At 38.9% G+C, this 23,656-nt stretch overlaps 1 protein-coding gene across 3 annotated transcripts in view; it reads right to left on the minus strand.

The window, feature by feature from the left end:
- Positions 1–23,656, minus strand: part of Txlng (taxilin gamma) — a 61,151-nt gene that overhangs the window by 34,972 nt on the left and 2,523 nt on the right. For 2 of the 3 annotated variants that reach the window (XM_046424226.2, XM_046424227.1), the window contains exon 2: positions 22,134–22,188. The exons of the other annotated variant lie outside the window; for it this stretch is intronic. The gene's annotated coding sequence lies outside the window, so the exon portion shown is untranslated. The remainder of the gene's footprint in view (positions 1–22,133; positions 22,189–23,656) is intronic. 3 annotated transcript variants of the gene reach the window in all.

Here is a 23,656-nt window from a genome sequence, read left to right on the forward strand (position 1 = left end):
ACGCATTCTATATGCCTTTTCTTCAGGACAATCTCATATGGACAACAGCAGTAGCAGCTAACGTTTGTGCAGCAAATACCACATACAGACAACCACTGTAAGCTTTTTCCTACATTAGCTAACGTAATTCTCAACGCCATGAAGTAGGTACTATTATGATCTCCACTTCACAAATAAACTATGGCAACATAAAGTGTACGGCCGAAGGTCACACTAAATTGTAGGGCAAAGATCTGAACCCTGACAATTTAAGCTTCCAAGTTCACACTCCTAACCACAACAATCTACTGCTTCATAACCACCCTTTGTCTACTTCTGTATAAACATCCTTGCCCTGGCCCAGCCATCTTATCAAAGTCTATTTAATAACAGGGAAAGATGCTTCCAAAATATGCATATAAGAATAAACACAATAGTATGTGTAATATATTTTATACACATACACAAGAAAAATGTTGGAAGGAAATATATCTAGATAATAATGGTTATCTTAAAATGGTATAATTTTATAGGTGGTACTTCCTTTTGCTTTGCTATATTTTCTAGTTTTATTACAATTAATTTTTATTATGCCTACAATAAAAAATCCAAAAGGAAAATTACTTGCACTAGTAACAAGCCACTTGAAAAGTATCATAGAACATATCATGTTTACATTTTATTGACAGTTCTAAGCATGTGGATAAAAATTAACCTTTTTATCCTAGTACTGAGGATTGAACCCAGGGCCTCATGTATCCTAGGCCTCATATATCCTAGGCCTCATGTATCCTACCACTGATATATACCTGCAGTCCTTCTTATTTTTTACTTTGAGACAGGATCTCTAAGTTGCCCATGCTGCTGCCTTCCAACTTGTGTTCCTTCTGCTTCAGCTTCCCCAGTGGCTGGGATTACAGGCATATGCCACTGTGTTCAGCTCTGAAATTAACTTTTTATTATCATAAATTGATACCCAAATGCAATAAAGAATGGTAATACCTACAACCTCCCCCAAATATGCAAAGGATATAAAGCAAGAATTCATAAAAATTAAATACAAACAACTTATAAACATGCCAAATTTTTCTCAAAATAAGAGAAATATCATTTTTCATACACCAAAAAAACTTGGGACAGTGTAGGCGAGGGTGTGCGACTCTCAAGCATTCCTGGTGGAAGGAAAAGTTGGCTTAACCACTTAAGGAGTCCAATAGGGGAGGGACTGTCTGGGAAAAGGCACAAGGGAATGTTCTGCGTTCTACAAGAGAATGTTCTATGTTCTACAAGGCAACGTTGGGTAATGATCTACATCTTTATAGTGGTATAGGTTACAGAACTCCATGTATTTGTAAACCTCAGCATTCATACACTTAAAATGTTTCTGGGTGAAGGGACAGACAGATGGATAACTGAAAAAGTACAGTAAAACATCAATGGTAGGGCTGGGGATGTGGCTCAAGTGGTAGTGCGCTTGCCTGGCATGCGCGCGGCGCTGGGTTCAATCCTCAGCACCACATACAAATAAAGATGTTGTGTCCGCCGAAAACTAAAAAATAAATATTAAAAAATTCTCTCTCTTTCTCTCAAAAAAAAAACATCAATGGTAGAATATGGGTGGTGGCAAAATGGATAATTACTATGGAATTCTTTCAACTTTGCTGTATGTCTGAAATTTTTTCATAATAATATGTTGTGGGAAAATCATCAAGTCACATATGCTTTGACAAAATAAATTCACTTCTTATCAATTTTTCCTACAGATTAGCCAGTATACTTGTAAAAGGATATAAGGATATATATGCAGCATTGTTTGTGATAGCAAAAAATCAGAAATACCCTAAATGTTAATTAATAATGTACTCAATGAGTAAATTGTGGTATATCCACCCAATGGAGTACTACAGCATCTGTTTAAAAAGAATGAAGCACTTGCGTAATTACTGGTGTGTAAGGACAGGATGAAAAGGAAAAAAGAAAAGTACCATAGGCACCATATGCCATGATTTTTGGGGTAGGTGCTGGTGGTGAACCAGCTGTATGTGGTTGTATGAATTTATGAGCAAAGAAGCACATAGAATCTCTTGCAGCGTACAAAGAGAAACATACTACTGGAGAGAAACTAAATGGGTGGCGGCCAGGAGCGGGAAGGACTTTCACAACATGCCTGACTTTACCTTTTAAGTTAGGTAATACCGGTTACCTTTACAAGAGCTTTTAAATTTTATTTACTTATTGTGTGGTACTGGGGATTAAGTCCAGAATCTTGAATACACCTGGTAAGCAATTCTGCCACAGAGCTGCATCCCCAGACCCTTTTTCTTAATTTTTTAAAAATTATTTTGGGCTGAGACTGTGGCTCAGTGGTAGAGCACTCGCCTAGCACGGGCGGGACCCAGGTTTGATCCTCAGCACCACATAAAAATAAAGGCATTGTGTTGTGTCCATCTACACCTAAAAAAATTATTTTATATTTTATTTATTCATTTATTTATTTTTATGTAGTACTAAGGATTGAACCCAGTGCCTCACACATGCTAGGCAAGTGCTCTGCCACTGAGCTATAGCCCCAACCTCCCCTTTTCTTAATTTTTATTTTGAGACAGGGTCTTGTCAAGTTGCTAAGGAAGACTTGCCATCCTCCTGCCTCAGTCTCCCGAGTAACTGGGATTATGGACAAGCAATGCCACAGTCCCCGGCCAGTTTGGATTTATTATAGAAACCTTTTGTAGACAAAATCATGAAACAGAACTATCAAATTTTTGTTTGTCAAGTCTGTACTTGTCAGTAGCAGAAGTTTTAAAAACACTAGAGAAAGACACCATTGCATTGTGTTTACTAGAGCCTTCAACACATCCCCAGCCCAGCTGCTACCTCTGGTCAAAGGATACATTTCACAATCTTCCTTCCACTCTCTCAATACTTGGAGGTAAAATGACTCACTATCTTACCAAGAAATGCCTTCAAAATGGGTAGCCACTAGTTTATCAACAATAAATTGTAGGAGCAAAGAGGAACTATCATGGAAACTTTTGCAAATAAACATAAAGAAGTATTCTATTCCTAGACTACTTGTAATATCTTCTCAAAACTAAGATTGCATGGAAATAAAAAGACTACAGGAGATAGATGTGGTGGCGCATGAATATAATCCCAGCAGCTTGGGAAGCTGATGCTGGAGGATTGCAAGTTCAAGGCCAACTTCAGCAATTTAGCAATGCTCTAAGCAACTTAGCAAGACCCTGTACCAAAATTAAAAAAATAAATAAATACATAAAAAGGGCTGGAAATGCAGGTTCAATCCCAGGTACCTGTTGAGAGCCACAGCCAAAGGGGCCCCAGCAAACTTCCAGCTGCCAGCAAACTTCCAGCTGCTGGCTGATGATTGGCTCACAGCGGCCCCAGCAACATCTAGCTGATTGGCTCCTCGGCCCCAGCAACATCTAGCTGATTGGCTCCTCTGCGGTGATGCTCATTGGGCTGTTTCCCTGCCCTTTCAGACCACGGAGCTGCTCATTGGGGGACTTTTTTGGCTCCGCCCACGTGACCCAGCCAATCGGCCTCAAGAGCAGGAGGATTGTGGGAGGTGAAGAGAAGCTTGTGTGGGAGAGAGAGGCTTGGGGAAAGCCGGTGGTGGCAGTTGAGGCTCTGAGGGTTTTTCCTGAGAGACTATTTTGTTTGGCGTGTGTGGTTCTAAAAATAAAGTTAGTTTCTTTTGACAAGTGGCTCCTGATTGTGCCCAGCCAGACTGCGGCATTTGGTGGCCCGTACGGGGGACGACTGAGGGTAAGTGAAACTGCTCGCCCCTGAGGGCAGGGCGAGAGGATGGGTAGCCATTTTAAGATTCCTCTTTTATTTTGCTTCACTTTTGTTTTAAGTTGCCTGTCCCTGGAGATGAGTGAGACGGAAGAAAAACCGCTCACATCTGAGGAAAAACTATTTACGTCTGAGGAACAGATAGGGAGAAAGGACGGATGCACATGTCAGGAGGATAGAAAGGCTATAATGACTTTTTGTTGTTCCCTTTTTATTTCATTCTGTCTCGGTTTTGTTTGGCGTCATCTTGTTGGGTTGTATTATAGTAGAAATATGGGATCAGAAATTAGTAAAAAACAAACTGAAAGAGTGTTAAGTAAATTGTTAGAGGAAGGAGGCATCCCAGTAAAATCAAGAGCAGTCAGGGCATACGTTGATACAATACAAAAATGTAGCCCATGGCTTTTTAAGGAGGAGTTGTTAAATATATCACAATGGAAGCATCATGGTGAAGATTTAGAAAGAATAGAAAAGAAAAGCCCAGGGACTCTGCCAGTTGGCACATTGCCATTGTGGACGTTCATATCTTGTTTGCTTAGTCCAAAGCCTTCAGTTCAGACAATGGTAGAGGAAGGAGAAGACATAATGATTCAAGTAAAAGAGAAGGTCTCTCAAGTTAGTCAGACAGAGGAAAATATTCAAGTAAAAGAGAAGGCCTCTCAAGCTAGTCAGACAGAGAAAGAAAGTGTAAAACAGAAAAAGCCATCAGGGGGAAAGTTACAACAGGAGACTGCTACTAACACCTTTCTATCACCAGAGGGCGTAAGTGTCCAACCAACAGCGCCACCTCCATATGCTGGGAGGCCCCCAACCCCCGCAGTTGATAGTTGGGATCCTGAGACAAGATCTCAAATATTAACATGCCCTGTATTTGAGGCAGGAGGGCAGCGATTTTACCAAGTTTTAAATTTCAAAACAGTGAAGCAGCTAAAAGAGGCTGTAACAACCTATGGTCCTCAAGCACCCTTCACTGTAAGCTTGGTCGAATCCATTAACAACTTGAACATGACGCCAGCAGATTGGGCTAATATGTGTAAAGCTGTGCTAAATGGAGGACAATACCTGTTATGGAAGGTTGCCAATGAGGAATTTTGCAAGGAGACGGCTAGGCGAAATGCAGCAGCTGGTTATCCTCAGAGAAATCTAGATATGTTGTTAGGAAAGGGACCTTATGAGGATCAGCAGCAACAAATTGCATATGATCCTGGCGTATACGCACAAATTGCTGCAGATGCAATTAAGGCATGGAAGACTTTACAAGGACATGGAGGTTTACAAGGTCAATTATCTAAGGTAATACAAGGAGCTAATGAACCTTATGCTGAATTTGTAGATAGGCTTATTCAAACAGCTACCAGAGTTTTTGGGAATACAGAACAAGCAATGCCATTACTAAAACACCTGGCTTATGAGCAAGCGAATCGTTGGTGCAGAGATATCATTAGACCATGGAAACATGAAGATTTAAACACATATATTAAATTATGTAGAGACATTAATGAACAAGAGCAAGTCGTGGCAGCTGCAGTAAAACAGGCTTTAGATGCCAGAGACATTAATGAACAAGGGCAAATTGTGGCAGCTGCAGTAAAACAGGCTTTAGATGCCAGGCCAAGAACATGCTACAATTGTGAACAAACAGGACATTTTAAAAGGAATTGCCCCATTGGAGGAGGGTTTAACAAAACTAGGTATCAAAGGAGTAGAATACCAGGTATTTGCCCACGATGCCGTAGAGGGAGACATTGGGCTAATGAATGCCGTTCTCAAACCACCATAGAGGGTACTCCATTATCAAAAAACGAACAAGAACCAGGTGTTTATCCACGATATCGTGGAGAAAGGCATCAGGCTCCATTGCCAAAAAATGGACAGGGGGGCCCAATGCTCCGGGGCCCAAAACCACAAATATACGGAGCACTGGAGGAACCCAGCAACCCCATCAGGGTAGTGCCCAGGACACATTGTCCATCAGATCCCTCATCAGACAAACCAGAGGGAGCGCAGGGTTGGACATCTGCGCCTCCGCCAGAGCAGTACTAACTCCAGAGATGGGAGTTCAAATCATTCCCACAGGGGTGAAAGGACCTCTTCCCAAAGGAACAGTAGGCTTATTATTGGGACGTAGCTCTTCTACTCTAAAAGGACTTATGATAAGTCCTGGGGTAATTGATCCCGATTATGAAGGTGAAATAAAAATTATAGCCAGTTCTCCAAAGGGTATATCAGTAATTTCACCAGGAGATAGAATAGCACAGTTACTAATAATACCCAGCCTACATGATAAATTTTCCAGTCGTACTGTAGAAAGAGGTTCCAAGGGATTAGGCTCCACAGGTGTAGATTGGGCTATGCTTTCTTTAAATTTAGATTCTCGCCCCATGCTAAAACTAAATATTCAAGGACATGAATTTAATGGGCTACTGGATACAGGTGCAGACCTTAGCATCATCTCTCGTCAAGAATGGCCAAAACATTGGCCATTACAACAAGCCACTCAAACGCTTCGAGGCCTAGGAGTGGCGACTAATCCCCATAGAAGTGCAATGGTATTAGATTGGAAGGATCCTGAAGGATGTGAAGGAACTATACAGCCATATGTATTGGATCATCTTCCCGTAAATTTATGGGGACGAGATGTCCTAGATCAATTAGGTTTGACATTAACAAATAACATCAACCAAAATGCACCCACTATTATGACTAGACAAGGTTTTAGGAAAGGAAAAAGATTAGAAAAACAAGAACAAGGTATAGCAGCACCAATACAAATAGATCAAGGAACAGACAGACATGGGTTGGATTTTCAGAAAGGGCCACTGAGACAATAAAAATTACTTGGAAATCAGAAAGACCAGTATGGGTTCCTCAGTGGCCCCTGAATAAAGAAAAGATACAAGCAGCCCATGACCTGGTCAAACAACAATTAGCAGAAGGACATATACAACCTTCTGTATCTCCCCATAATACTCCCATTTTTGTCATCAAAAAGAAATCTGGTAAATGGAGATTATTGCAAGATTTAAGAGCCATTAATAATGAGATGGTTATTATGGGACCTGCTCAATCAGGGATTCCTCAGTTGTCTGCTTTGCCAAAAACCTGGTATGTTTTAGTTATAGATATTAAAGATTGTTTTTTTTCAATTCCAATTCATCCTGAGGATAGTCCACGTTTTGTATTTACTATCCCTGCACTGAATCATGAAGGTCCTGATCAGAGATATGAATGGAAAGTACTCCCTCAAGGGATGGCTAACAGCCCAACTATGTGTCAAATTTATGTTAACAAAGTAATCCAGCCACTTAGAAATCAAAATCCTGAACTACAAATATTTCACTATATGGATGATGTATTATTAGCACACAAAGATAAAAACACATTGCTAGAATGTTATGCCACACTTACAAACTTATTAAAAAATTATAATCTAGAGATAGCAATAGATAAAGTACAATTAAATTTTCCAATTAATTATTTAGGAGTTCTATTATCCTCAACCATGGTCCGTCCACCAAAAATTCAAATACGAGTAGATCGACTCAAATCACTTAATGACTATCAAAAGTTATTAGGAGACATAAATTGGATAAGGCCTTATTTAGGTATACCAACAGGAGAGTTGGGACCTTTATTTGATATCCTAAAAGGCCCATCAGATCCAAATTCACCCCGAATGTTAACGCCTGAAGCAAGAAAGGCATTAAAAATCATTGAAACATATATGGAAAATATGCATTTGGATAGAATTGATATAAGTTTGCCTTTATTATTTATTGTACTACCAACAAAAAATATTCCTACAGGAGTATTTTGGCAAGAAGGTCCATTATTATGGATACATTTATCTTATTCTCCTAACACTATTCTTACTAGGTATCCTGAGGCTGTAGGACAATTAATACTCAAAGGAATAAAAGCAGCAAAGGGAGTGTTTGGAATTTCTCCCAATAAAATTATTACTCCGTATACTATGAATCAAATTGATGAGTTAGCTAATGAGTTAAATACTTGGGCAATAATCATGTGCAAATCTAATGTTTCATTTGATAACCACTTACCATCTAATCCTTTATTGTCTTTTTGGTCATCGCATCCTGTAATTTTTCCAAAAATGACAAGAAAAACACCTATCATGAATGCTCCAAATATATTCACTGATGGGTCAAATAATGGTACAGCAGCAGTAGTTACCCCTGATCAAACTTTTACATTTTTAGTACCCAAAAAATCAGCTCAAAAGGTAGAGCTTAATGCAGTTTTACAAGCTTTTGTGATGTTTAAAGATTCTGTATTTAATTTATTTTCTGATAGTCAGTATGTAGTTAATGCTATAGTATCTCTTGAAGATGCTGGTAGGATTTCCCCTTCTTCTACTGTTTTCTCTTTGCTTTCCACTATACAAAGTCTAATCTGGGACAGAAAAGATCCATTCTTTATAGGACATATCAGGGCACATACAGGATTGCCTGGAGCCCTTAGTTTGGGCAATGATTTAGCAGATAAAACTACACATGACATACATATTTTCTCTACACTAGAAGAAGCTATAAATTTTCATAAAAAGTTCCATGTCAATGCTAATACTTTACAAAAGCGTTTTAAAATAACTAAGGAACAAGCTAGACAAATAATAAAACAGTGTCAAAACTGTGTGACCTTTTTACCACAAGTTAATCTTGGAGTCAATCCTAGAGGATTGATACCTAACCATATTTGGCAGATGGACGTCACACACTTGCCAGAATTTGGAAAATTAAAATATTTGCATGTTACAGTTGATACTTCTTCTGGATTTTTGATGGGCTCCCTTCATGCCGGAGAAAAAACTAAAGATGTTATAGCTCATTGCTTACAAAATTTTGCCACTGTGGGTGTTCCAAAACAGTTAAAAACAGATAATGCCCCTGGTTATACTTCTACCTCTTTTAAACAATTTTGCTCAACATTTGGCATTACTCATATAACAGGAATCCCATACAATCCACAGGGACAAGGCATAGTTGAAAGAGCTCATCAAACTATTAAAATGTACTTATTAAAGCAAAAAGAAGGAATTGGAAAGGGGTATATATTCCCCAAAGATAAACTTAAAATAACCCTTTTTACTCTAAACTTTTTAAATTTGGATTCATCAGGACTTAGTGCTGCGGAAAGGCATATGTGTCCAAAAAATGTACATAAGCCCAAGGTACTTTGGAAGGATATTCTAACAGGACAATGGAAAGGTCCTGACCCAGTAATTGTCTGGAGTCGGGGGGCTGTTTGTGTGTTTCCACAGGGAGAACAGCAGCCGATTTGGATTCCAGAGAGATTAACCAAGGTCCTGACCCAGTGATTGTCTGGAGTCGGGGGTCTGTTTATGTGTTTCCACAGGGAGAACAGCAGCCGATTTGGATTCCAGAAAGATTAACTAAAGCGATTTCTACAGACCAAAAAGAAGATGATTTGGCTCAAATCCATAACAACTGATATCCAAAACTCCAGTTTGGCTATTCTTACATCTGCAACAGAACCAGGATGCTTTTTTCAATATCTATTTTATTATTGCCCTTTGCCATATCATGAAGTTCTATTTTGTTTTTTGAGCTCATACAGACCTAGGTTAATGTTTTGCTGATCAGTTCTATTTTTTGACTATAGAGTTTTTAAACATTGCAATGGAGATTTCACCTGTAAAAAGTTATAAGGCCTTTACTATAATGTTATGTGTTGTATGTATTATATTATGTGTGCACACTTGTGTTTTGTGTTATATGTTTGAATGTACGTATGTCCATATATCATATATGATGAGCGCTCATGATAAAATGGATCCAAATATTTTTTTTTTCACGTGATTTATATGGTTTAATTTAAATTGGGTAAACAACTGTTGAGGATTGTTTTAATATGTAAACAAAAAAGAAGGTTAACAGATCTGTTTGTTTACTTTCACCTTTCCTTTTCATTATATTTAATAATTCTCTTAAAGATAATGTAAATTGTTAAGAAAATTGTTTTCTTTTAGTGCCTTCTGTAGTGTTACATAATTTTTTCTTTAGCCATTATTGCCAGAATTCCTATCTTCATCCGAGTGCCGGTGAAGACAATGTAAATTGTTAAGAAAATTGTTTTCTTTTAGTGCCTTCTGGAATGTTACATAATTTTTTCTTTAGCCATTATTGCCAGAATTCCTATCTTCATCCCAGTGCTGGTGAAGTCAAAGATAAAACCAATCTACAGCTTCTACAATAGCCATCACTGAACTGCTTGCAAAACTTGCCTGGACACATTGTGAGCTCACCTGTATGCATTGTGAACTATCTGTTGGTGCAGCGACTTGTGGTAGTGTTGGGGTATTTTTGCTGATGATGTCACCGGTGGTACAATTTTTCAAAGGAGCCCTCAATTGGCTTAATGTCATGGCATTTTGCATCCTCCTCTACTAGTGATGGTCTAAAATTTGGGGGCCAACAGAGGTGAGGCAAAGAACCTCACCCCCCCCACAGGTGCAAAGGCCTATCCACAAGTATGGCTGTATGCTGGACCGGTAGTCAGTGACAGGTATGATCCAATTGCAGTGGTACCAACCTAAGACAGGAGGCTGACGCCTAGAGGTCAGTTCATCCGATGACGGGTAAGGACCATATGTTGAATTGGACTGCCTAACAGGCACGGTCCCTAAGCCACATGCTTGTTGTTTAAACAGAGAGGGGGAGATGTTGAGAGCCACAGCCAAAGGGGCCCCAGCAAACTTCCAGCTGCCAGCAAACTTCCAGCTGCTGGCTGATGATTGGCTCACAGCGGCCCCAGCAACATCTAGCTGATTGGCTCCTCGGCCCCAGCAACATCTAGCTGATTGGCTCCTCTGCGGTGATGCTCATTGGGCTGTTTCCCTGCCCTTTCAGACCACGGAGCTGCTCATTGGGGGACTTTTTTGGCTCCGCCCACGTGACCCAGCCAATCGGCCTCAAGAGCAGGAGGATTGTGGGAGGTGAAGAGAAGCTTGTGTGGGAGAGAGAGGCTTGGGGAAAGCCGGTGGTGGCAGTTGAGGCTCTGAGGGTTTTTCCTGAGAGACTATTTTGTTTGGCGTGTGTGGTTCTAAAAATAAAGTTAGTTTCTTTTGACAAGTGGCTCCTGATTGTGCCCAGCCAGACTGCGCCAGGTACCAAAAAAAAAAGCCTTGGAAAATGAAAGTACAAAGTCTAACAGATCACTCATGCAGTTACAAAATAAATCTAAGAAATGAAATGTCTAAAAATATATGGCATGCTATATATACCAGTATACATTTAGAAAATAATTGGGGAATTACTGTAGAATTTTTAGCAGTGATTAACTCTGGGAGATTTAAGGAGGCAAGACAGGCCTAATTTTGGGGTAGGAATGTCTTTAAATAATTTGAAGTAATTATTTAAAGGATTGAGGGGCTTTTTAAAAATTTGTGTTTTAGGATAAACTAAATTATCTCTAAAAACTCCTCCAACCCTGTTTCAAGTAATTTACCGTAACAGCTGTTAACAACTAACTGGGAAAGTAAAGACAAGAACATATGTGCAACCATATTTGCATGCCTGTTGTGGGCCAGAGAAGGCAGAACCAGACCAGGAAATAGTGAAAGATACCAAAAATACCCTATAATCCTCAGGTCTTATTATTTTTTTTTAATATTTTTTAGTTGTCAATGGACCTTTATTCAATTAATTTATTTATTTATATGTGGTGCTGAGAATTGAACCCAATGTCTCACACATGCTGAGTGCTCTACCGAGCCACAACCCCAGCCCTTATTACTATTATTTTTAATATAAACCTCCCCCCAAACTCTTCCAGAACGTTGAAAGTTTTATAAACAATCCTATTAAGAAAATTACATTCTCATGTACTTAAATTAGAAAAATGACTAGCTTTATATGTCATTTAGAAGTTTATATAATAAAGCTATTTTAATCTTACAAAGAATTATTCTAGACAGTAAAGTTTTCCCCAGTTAATACTTTATCAATCATTAATCTCAAAATCTTTTTTAACCATTTTAGATCAAAGTCTTTAAAATGCTTATTATGCATCCTTAAATAGTAGACTATTTTACTGTGTTAGAACAAAGGAATAAAACGAAATTAAAGGGTTTTTATTTTTAACAGATAAAATGATACATTACTGTAAAGTAACATATAATTAGATTCTGGTGTACATGTTTCTACAATATGCCTATATTCTTTAAGATAAATTCTTCATGTCTTAAAATATGAACTCCCAAAGGTGAGATCTTATTTATTCTCAGTCATGAAATACTTGTCTGAGACATCCTAATTATACAGCACTGTTTTCAAAAGCAGACCGCACAGACCCATTCATGGGAATTTTCTACATCAAAAATGGTGACATTTCAAATCTGTATAGGAAACAAATGATTTGCAGTATCTACTAAAGCATAGGAGAGAGGAAAAAATGGTACCCTATCTGTCTCACCCCTCCAAAATGTATCAAGATTGAAAAATGAAAATGAAAATCACAAAGAACTAGAAGTAATACTAAATAGACAGGCATGGTGGTACACACTGATAATTCCAGCTACTCAGGAGGCTGAGGCAGAAGGAAATGTCCCAAGGTCGAGGGCAGCCTCAGCAACTTAGTGAGGCTCTCCACTGTCTCAAAATTAAAAATAAAAAGGGCTGGGGATGTCACTCAGTAGTAAAGCACCCTTGGGTTCAATCCCCAGTACCTAAAAAAATAAATTAGAATTTTAAATGGGTTTGGGGTATAGCTCAGTGGTAGAGTGCTTCCTAGCATGTGGGAGGCCCTGGGTTCAATCCCCAGTATTGCAAAAAAAAAGAAAAAATAAATAAATTTTCCACAAACTTGGCATGGGAAGGGCCTCTCTAAGGAAAGCAAAATGTGAGGAACTATAATGAGAAAAAAGAAAAGGAGAGAAAGATCGATGGTAAATAATAACTGAAAACTCCAGACTAGCCCAAATAGCACAGGAAGCCCTGACAAATGAGACAGAGACCCCATTTTCAAGGGTTTGTGAACAAGCAAGTCACAATTAAAGAACTAAAGATGCCCAATATAGAAAAACATTTTCAACCTTGCTCATAATGAAAACAATACAAATTAAAATCAAATTAAGGTATCATCTTTTACCTGCCAGATTTTAAAAGAAATTAAAATAACAACCATAGCTGGGAGAAGTAGTGCACACCTGTAATCCCATCTACTGGAGAGGCAGGAGTATCACAAATTTGAGACAAGCCGTCACAGCTCTAAAGATGACATTATCTTTGGGGAAAAGGTGGGCTGCCTATAAATTAGTTAGCTGGCTGGGCACAGTGGCACGTGACTATAATCCCACTAAGTTGCTCAGGGCCTCTAAATTGCTGAGGCTGACCTCCAACTTGCAATTCTCCAGTCTCAGCCTCCTGAGTCACTGGGATTACAGGCATGAACCACCACACCTTGCACAAGACTGAGGTGGGTTTTTTTTCAATTTTATTTATTTTTTAAACTATTGATAGACCTTTATTTTTTTTTATTTATATGTGGTGCTGAGAATTGAACCCAGTGCCTCATACATTCAAGGCAAATGCTCTATCACTGAGCCACAACCCCAGCCCAAGACTTAAGCTTTGAGTGAAAGAAAAAAAGGAAAACAAAACCTAACATCACTAATTGCTATTTACCAGATATTTTAAATACATTAATTTAGCCTTACAATTCCAAGATGGTGAGAATATGACCTTGCTATGTAGACAAAGATACTAGGGGCTGAACGCAGTGGCACACGCCTGTAATACCAGCAGCTCGGGAGGCTGAGGCATGAAGATCACACGTTCAAAGCCAGCATCCGCAAAATCGAGTTACCAAGCCACTCGATCAGACCCTGTCTCTAAATAAAATACAAAATAGGGCTGGGAATGTGGCTCAGTGGTTGAGTGCCCCTGAGTTCAATCTCTAGTACCACCCCCCCAAAAAATAACTAGGGAGCAGAGTAGGAAATAAGAGGAAAAAGACATTGAGACCTATATTCATGGAGCCTTGCATGGAGATAGATGCTTCTACAGGGGATGTCCTAAAGAACCACATTTTAAAGTTAAAAACAAGTGTTGAATAGGTCCAAGAAAAATCAGCCTATTCTATAATAAAATAGCCTATGGAAGGAGAAAGCAGGGAAAAGCAGACCCCACTTCTGAAAAAACCTAGGGGACATGGGGACCTGACAGTGGTTCTCAAAGTATTGTTGCTGGACTCTTCCAGGTATTCTTCAAGATCAAAAACTATTTTTATAATAATAATAAAATGTGGGCTGGGGTTGTGGCTCAGTGGCAAAGCACTTGCCTAGCCCACGAGAGGTACTAGGTTCGATCCTTAGCACCACATAAAAATAAATAAATAAAGCAAAGGTATTGTGTCCACCTACAACTAATAATAGAATAATAATAATAAATATCACTTGTATTTTTCAGTGTTGAGAATTGCACTGATGGTACAAAAGTTGTAATGAGAAACCTGCCGGCTCCTTAGAACAAATCATGGCAGTGGCACTAAACTACAATAAAAGTACTGGTCTTCCCCACAACCATGTACTCACAGGGAGAAAAAGTCATTTTCACTTTAAAATGCCCATGATTAAGCCACATAAAAGTATTATGGATGATGGAGCACACCTATAATCCCAGCAACTCAGGACGCTGAGGCAAGAGGATTACAAGTTGGAGTCCAGCCTCAGCAACTTAGTGAAACCCTATCTCAAAATAAAAAACAAAAAGGACTGGGAATGTGGCTCAGTGCTCAAGTACCCCTGGGTTTAATCCCCAATGCTATAAATAAATACACACATAAATTAAAACCTCAGCCCTTAAGTAGCCATGTTTTAGTTCTGTGTGAAGGAATAGAAATACACACAAATTCTATTTTTTTAGAGAGAGAATTTTAATATTTATTTATTTTTTTAGTTTTTGGCGGACACAACATCTTTGTATGTGGTACTGAGGATCAAACCCAGGCTGCATGCATGCCAGGCGAGCACGCTACCGCTTGAGCCACATCCCAAGCCCCCCCACACACACACAAATTCTATTGTACACCAAAGTACGCTGGTGGTCTGTAGGAAAGGCACGAGTGCAATTGGTTGAATGAGGAGCCAACTAGCCACTCTTCACGTTAACATCTTGTGCTTTTGTTGTTATGTTTTAAAGACACACTATGGTTGTTTGTTCAGGCTTGGGCATTTGGCAGACATTTTCTCCAAAGTATACAAAGAGAGCCTATCACTTTGAGGCAACCAACCAACCATATTTGTTGCCAATAATAAAATTTTAGCTTTCAAGAAAAAAAAAACACAATTTTTGAAAACTATGTTCTACCAGGTGCTTGATGACATCCTTTATTTTTCATGGCAGTATAGGTTGAACCCAGGTATGCTCTACCACTGAGTTACACTGCCAGTCCTTTTCTTTAGTTTTATGTTGAGATAGGGTCTAAGTTGCTCAGACTGGCCTTTAATTTGTGATCCTCCTGCTTCAGCCTGCCACATCACTAGATTACAGGCCTGCACCACCATGCCTGGCTAGCTTCCCAATTCTTAAAAACACTTTTCTGATGAGATCAGTGATTAATGTGATTTTTTTAATACTGTTTAACAAAATGTGTTAACATTTGGAAGATCAACACAATTCAGTACACTAGTATTTTCCAAATGACTAATGAGTATTACAAAATAATACATGGAAAAAAAGACCCATTAAATGTACAAGACAGGGCTGGGGGTGTATCTCAGTGGTTGAGCACATGCTTGGCATACATGAGGTCCTGGGTTCCATCTCCAGCAATACAAAATAAGGAACTGTACAAGAGAAACCAATCAAAGAATTCCCACAATTATGAAAAAATGCTATTACAATAATGCTCCCTATTTCGACTACATATACACTTGAGTCTAGATTGTCTTCATATACTTTAATGGCATATTACAACAGATTAAATGCAGATACAGATATGAGAATTCAGCTATCTTCTATTAAAGAGAACTACAAAAATGTAAAAGAACACTACTTTTATTTTGGAATATTTGCTGTTTTATTTTTTTTTAAAATATTTATTTTTTAGGGGCTGGGGTTGTGGCTCAGTGGTAGAACGCTTGCCTAGCATGCGTGAGGCACTGGGTTCGATCCCTGGTACCACATAAAAATAAAACAAAATAAAGGTCTTCTGTTCATCTACAACTAAAAAAAATTTAAAAATAAATAAATAAAATAAAATAAAAATGTTTATTTTTTAGTTATAGGTGAATACAATATCTTTATTTTACTTTATGTGGTGCTGAGGATTGAACCCAGTGCCTCACACATGCTAGGTGAGCGCTCTACCTCTGAGCCACAACCCCAGCCCTTGCTGTTTTATTTTTAAAGTTACTTATGGTAACATGTATGGTAGGCAGCTTCTGTCATGGCACTCAATGATCTCAATGATCCTCCTTTCCCTTGAATGCGGTCTGAACATAATAAGTGTTTTCCAATGAAGAAAGAATTAGCTGGGTATGGTGACACATGCCTATAAATCCCAGCTACTTGGGAAGTTGAGGCAGAAGGATCACAAAATCCAGGCCAGCTTGTGCAACATGAGGAGGCTATCTCAAAAACAACAACAACAAATGAAAACAGAGAATTAGGCAAAAGTAAAGGGATATCATACTTTTGTGATTATAATATAAAAGACTGCCAGGTGCAATATTGCAGGCCTGTAATCCTAGCAGCTCTAAAGGCTGAGGTAGGAAGATCCCAAGTTCAAGGCCAGCCTGGGCAAACTTAACAAGACCCCCGTTTCAAAATAAAAAAAGGGCTGAGGAAGTAGCTCAGTGGTAAAGTCCTGGGTTCAATCCCAGTACGAAAAAAGAAAAGACTGTAACTTCCTCCTCTGTTCATGCTGGCGCTCTCTTGCTTACTCTATTGAAGTCATTTGCCATGTTGTGAGAGGCTTATGGAAAGGTCCATGTGGCAAAGAACCAAGGAAGGCCTCTGGCCAACAGCTCATGAAGAACTGAGGCCTCAGTCCAATAGACCACAGGGAACTGGATCCTGCCAACAACCACATGAGTGAGCTAGGAAGTGGATCCTTCCCAGACAAGCCTTCAGATGACTACAGCCCATGAGACCCCCCGAAGCAGAGAACCCAAGCAAGCCATACCCATATTCCTGAGCTATGGAAACTCAGATCACACATGTTTCAAGCCACTATGTTTTGGAGTGATTTGTTACATAGCAATAGATAACTATTCAACATCAGTTTCTTTTAAATATGAATAACAATTTTGAATTTTTTGCCTTGATTTCTAAAATGGCATACATTATTAGGCTTAGCCCACAGGAACAGAAGTTCCTCAGGATTCTCAATAATTTTTAGTTTATAAAATGATCCCCAAACCAAAAAGTTTGGGAATTGCTATCCTAGTTGTGGGGGGAACAAGGATGGAAACTAGAAGCCCAGCATGACCACAGAGGAGTCCTCATCATGACAGCAATAACCAGGCAGATCCATCCCTAGGGTATGTGCCCTAGGACCACTGTATACTTTAAATGGGAGAACAGGGAGAAGAGTGTCACTTCCTTACTCCCCAACTACATTTAATGAACAAACCTCCTTAAGTGACAGGTGTACCAATCAGTGTAATGAGGGAGAACTGGTATAAACATTATCCTCCACCTACATTTCTCTGGCTCATCCAGAAGCCTCTGTAACAAAGCTTGATATACTTCCTCGATCCTCAAAACTACCTTCTAGGCAAGTATGATAGCCTCAGCTGTCAGGTAGTTTTAAATACTATACTATGTCTCATCGTCATGGACCCAAAATAGGGAAAATAGAGACTGAATTTTCATCTTTCAGAGAATGATCTTCCACAAGTTACGTTAAAAATAAGTGTACCAGGTGTGGTGGTGCATTCCTGTAATCCCAGCTAGCTACTCAAGAGGCTAGGGCAGGAGGATTCCAACTTTGAAGCCAGCCTGGACATCTGGTCTTTTTTTTAATATTTTATTTATTTATATTTGGTGCCAAAAATCGAACCCAGTACCTCACACATGCTAGGCAAGCACTCTACCACTGAGCCACAGCCCCAGCCCCAACAAATGGTCTTTTTTTTATAGACCCTATCTTTAAAAAAAAATAACCAGGTGTGATGGCACATGCCTATAATCCCAGCGGCTGGGGAGGCTGAGATCACAAATTCAAGGCCAGCCTCAACAACTTAGCAAGGCCCTTAGTGAGACTCTGTCTCAAAATAAAACATAAAAAGGGTTGGGGATATAGCTCAGTGGTAAATTGCCCTTGGGTTAAATCCTCAGGAACCCCCACCCCAAAAAATAAAAAAATAAAAAATTTAAATTTGAAATGGCTGAGGAGGTAGAGCACCCCTGGGGTTTAATCCACAGTACAGAAAAAATAAAAATAAAAACCATTGAATGATATTCTTTCAGTGAGTCAACTGTATGGTATATGAATTATTTCTCAAAAAAAATTGTTACTATAAAAATAAACAAATGAATGAAGCCGGGATGGAGTTGTGGCTTAGCGGTAGAGCACTCACCTAGCATGTGCAAGACCCTGGGTTCAATCCCCAGCACCACACAAATAAATAAAATATTGTGTACAACTAAAAAATATATTTTAAAAAATGAGTGATGCCAACACAATGATGGAATTTCTGAGGAGGGGCCTAAACTGGAGGCAAGATAAGTTCTAGTGGTCCCAGAACTGTTGGCAGCAAAGGGTCCAAAAACATGGGAGGAAGTATTAACGGGTAAATAAGAAAAGAGGAGCAAATCAGTACTAAAGCAACGAATGAGGGAACCTAATTTCCCCTACTAGTGAAGAAGGCAAGAAGGAGCAACAGTCTGGAAAAGGTCTAGTCAGGACACTGCTTCTTGATTCTCATGATCTCTCTGGTAGTAGCAGGTGCTAATATTCTGGGTTTGCTGGTAATATCTATATTAGACTGCATACATCATTTGCCTTTTAATAAGAGGATGACTACATTAACTTCACATTTAACTTCTGTGGCTATTTCTTTTTTGAAATTAAGGGTGCTGGACTCTGTGAATTGAGAAATCACTTTCTAGCTCTAAAATTGTAATCTGATGATTCTCTGCAAACTGGGAGATAGCTGTTTTAGTCTAAACACCTATCCTGACAGCAAAAGGAACAGGAAATCCAAAGATTTGAATGTCCAAATATGCTTGGGCCTGACCTATTTTGCAGAGGGGCTGGGGCTGAGTCACACAAGTAGCATCTTCAAGTCACAGACTCCTAGATGTAAAATGGTCCTTTACTTTTATGGGTTACCTAAATGGAACATCCTTGTCCCAATGTTATGAAGTCACACTTCTCCAGCTCCACGTGGGCCAATCCCAATGCATGTTTGAAACAAACACCAAGCCTTCTTTTTTTTTAATATTTTTTAGTTGTAGATGGACACAATACCTTTATCTTATTTATTTATTTTTATGTGGTGCTGAGAATTGAACCCAGTGCCTTACACATGCCAGGCAAGCACTCTACCACTGAGCCATAACCCCCAGCTCCCAAACCTTCTTTTTACTTATTCTACTTACCCAGACCACTTCAACTCTTTGTTAACACCAGGCTATGTAGACTTTGGAGAGGTTAAAAAGGGTCTTTTAACCTTTTAATTTATCTAAATTACATTTGAAGGTACCTTTGCAGGAAGTTACCTGCAAAGCAGATCTGGTCAACCTAGGTTCTAGGTGAATGGAACAAGAGGTATGAAGCCTATTAGGCTCAAAATTTCCCTGGTCTCTGGATCACAACAGATGTTCCATACCCCCAATCACCCAACCCCACCCTTCATAATTTCTTTTCATTTACCAAAAACTTACTTGTTTTACCTACCACAAAGTTTTGCCCACATGAAAAAGTTTGACCTTTACTATCTTCAATAAATGTGTTGGGCTGGGGACACAGTTTAGTGGCAGACACACACACACACACACACACACACACACACACACAGGAGGCCCTGGGTTCCATCCCCAGCACCATTAAAAAAAAGTGTGAAGAGAGCATAAAATATAAGGAATATGGATGATACCTTTAAAGACCGAAGAACCCAAACTTTAATATATCACTTATCACTACCTGTGTAGCCACAGGAAGTCAACTTCTTAAGTTTCTTTACCCGTAAACTAGGGATATACAGTAGCTACGTTCTATAGTTGCAAGAAGATCAGACATAATGAATATACACTACAGCTGCACCAAAGATCTATTACGATATTTTAATACAGATATTTTTAAAAAGACATCTTTTTTTTAACTTTTAACATGGCCCACATTTCAGTCCAAAAGATCCTATTAAGGAAATGTCTATCTAGGGACTGGGGTTGTAGCTCAGTGCTAGAGCACCTGCCTGGCACGTGGGAAGCACTGAGTTTGATTCTCAGCACCACATTAAAATAAATAAATACAGGTATTGTGTTCATCTACAACTAAATTTTTTTTTAAAAAAGAAATGTTCATCTAAACTATTAGCATATCTTCTCACCAAGTCATTCTACCTTGACCTTTCTAAGAGTAGAGAAACAATAAAAATGAAAAAGTGGTGGTTTTAAAAGTAAACATTACCCATAGCAGACTAAAGGGTGTGAAGTGGAGGATAATGAAGGTCATTCTGGGGACACTTAGAAAATGAAACAGAATACAAATCAACAGGGACTGAGGGTGCTTAGCTCAGTGGCAGAGTGCTTGCCTAGCATGTACACAGCCCTGGGTTCAATCCTAGCACCGCCCAAAAGAGAAAATACAAATCAACACTCAAAGCAATAAAAGCTAATAAATTATTTTAATAGTATAGAAGGACATCACTGGTCATTTTATTTATCTTTTTCTTCAAGTAATAAAATTTAAGTAGTTCTAAGTGCCAAGAGAATTTCAACTAGTAAGTAAATAAAATCATAAAAATACACTCTCTGTGTCTGAATGGATCTTAAAGGTCACTGACCTATTTTTAGCTTCTTCTGGAAATGTCCCACCTGGAAAAACTTAAATGTATCTAATTCTCAATGTTGATGAATACTACATTAAACTTGGGCTGGGGGTGTGGCCCAGCGGTAGAGCCATGACCTACCATGTGCAAGGCTCTGGGTTCCATTCCCAGCACCACCAACAAATAAATAACTTATATATTATACTTGTATATATTACACATTTTTTGTTTGTTTTTGTGGGGCTGGGGATGGAACCCAGGCTTCATGGAAGCTAGCTAAGTACTCTACCACTGGGCCACATAGCCAGCTCAGTTTCACAAATTTTAAAATATGGACACATTCATTATATATCATATTAGAACCTAACAAAACAAGAAACTGGGAAAGAGTCAGGAAGAAAAAGAAGAGGCAAAGGGATTTCTTGGGACTATTTGATTGAAACTTACTAGGTAGGCAGAAACTGCCCTTGCAGGAGGGGCTGTCTATTGCACTATCAATTACACAATTATACATCAACTTCACTGACTATGAACTATTATTTTTTTTTAAAGAGAGAATTTTTTAATATTTATTTTTTAGTTTTCGGCAGACACAACATCTTTGTTTGTATGTGGTGTGCTACCGCTCGAGCCACATCCCCAGCCCTATGAACTATTATTTAAGCAAATCTGCTTTTGGCTGAGCTTCAAATGCCTTATCTATACCCGGAGTACCACCTACTCTGCCAAGTTAGGCACATTTAAATTGCCTAACAGTGCATGAAACAAATGAAATTTGAGCAAATTTCTTTCCTTTGAAATATAAATCTGAAAAGTATAAAACATGAACAGTATAACTATTTAAAAGAAACCTCTTATAGTGAATCCTGTAAAGAATCCCACAAAAGGGGCTGGGGATTTAGGTCAGTGATAGAGTAATTGCCCAGCATGTGCGACACCCTCAGTCCAATCTCCAGCGGGGAAGGGGGGGAAGACAAAGAAATTCCATAAAAGCAAATCATATACACCATTTTATGTCATCTGTATTTGGCATACAGTTTCCTAAATAAAACTTCTCTAGTCAAGTCCGATATTAATGATAAAAAATTTCCAATAACATAACAAATAAATATGACATTATTACAATACAAAGATGTTTTATTACTAGAAGACTTGCTGTATCTGGTCTCTTTGCTTTTCCAGTTGGAATCCTATAAAAAATGAAATTTACCAAAGCTTGGTAATACAGTTATAAACAATGTTGTAAATAGAAGGTCACTTTACTTCTTATTACTTAATATTTGTGCCAGAAAAGTGGAAGTTCATCAAGTTGACAAATGAGGAAAAAAACAAGATTAATAAAATGGTTTCTTCCTACCTCGTATTCTTGTCCAACCCTAATTTCTCCTCATTATGTTAATCATACAGAGATTCTAGGAAGAGGGAAGAATACAAAGGTTAGAAGATGAATTTACAAAATTAACAGCACCCTGAGAGAAAGAAACCTTTCATATATTTTCCCCTCCAAACCATGCAAAAGTCTACATGCCCTGCACTGTGCCAAATGTCAGATCAACTCTTATTATTCACAAAAAGGGGGCTGGGGTGTAGTTCCATAGATAGCACTTGCCTGCACAAGGCCCTGGGTTCAATCCCCAATACATGGGGGGTGGGGGAGATGACTTATTCTTTAAAATAATCTTAATGTGGGGGCTGGGGTTGTGACTCAGTGGTAGAGCGCTTGCCTGGCATGTGTAAGGCACTGGGTTCGATTCTCAGCACCACATAAAAAATAAATAAAGGGCCACCAACAACTAATAAAATATAAAAAAAAATCTTAATGTGGTAGATATTAGCATCATCCCCACTTTATAGATGATACAAATGAGGCTTACAGATTGAGCAACCTGCCCAAGGTTGCACAGCTAGTAAGTGGCAGAGAGCCAAGAGTCTTGACTCTAAAATCCATACTATTTACCCACTGCTACACTACTTATTACTGTGGTGTAGATGAAAGGGTATTGGGTTCCAGACTCGGCTTTACCCCTTGGGCAAATCACTTGACCTTGCTGAGCAGTTTGTCATCAGTAAATGAGGGCAATGACAGCTGCCCAGCCTTCTCCATAGCATCTGAGTGATGCTTAAAGAGTTAATGTGGTGCCGGACATGGTGGCACATGCCTGTAATCCCAGATACTCAGGAGACTGAGACAAGAGGACCATGAGTTCAAGGCCAGCCTGAGCAACTTGAGATCTTTTATCAAAATTTAAAAAAAATAAGAACAACTAAAAAAATAAAAACAGTTCAGGATGTAGTTCATTGGTACGATGCCCCTGGGTTCAATCCCCAGAACTGCAAAAAATAAAAACAATAAGCCAGGTGCATGCCTGTAATCCCAGTGTCTCAGGAGGCTGAGGCAGGAGGATCACAAGTTCAAAGTCAGCCTTAGCAAAAGCGAGGCACTAAGCAACTCAGTGAGACCCTATCTCTAAATAAAATACAAAATAGGGCTGGGGATGTGGCTTAGTGGTTAAGTGCCCCTGAGTTCAATCCCCAGTGCCAAAAAATAAAAATAAAAATAAAAATAAATTAAAACTAAATAAATAAAATGCCTGCAATGCTCGATAACGTACACCCATTCTTTTTACATCAATGCTGCCCAACAGAACTTAATTGGATGGAAATTATTCTAGATCTGCTCTAATACAATAGCTACTAGCCACACTGGCTACTGGAACACCTGAAATTTGACTAGTATGACTGAGGAACACAATTTTTAAATTTTATTTAACTAACAAATTTAAATAGTCACATGTGGCTAGCAGCTACCATACCAGCATAGTTTAAGACAATTCCTCAATAAACCCCTAGTTATATCAAGAGACCATTCAAATAGATGTA

This window comes from Marmota monax, unplaced genomic scaffold (assembly GCF_021218885.2).
Source record: "Marmota monax isolate L192 unplaced genomic scaffold, Marmota_monax_Labrador192_F-V1.1 WCK01_AAM20220418_F8-fsc00089, whole genome shotgun sequence".
Classification (NCBI taxonomy): Eukaryota; Metazoa; Chordata; class Mammalia; order Rodentia; family Sciuridae; genus Marmota; species Marmota monax.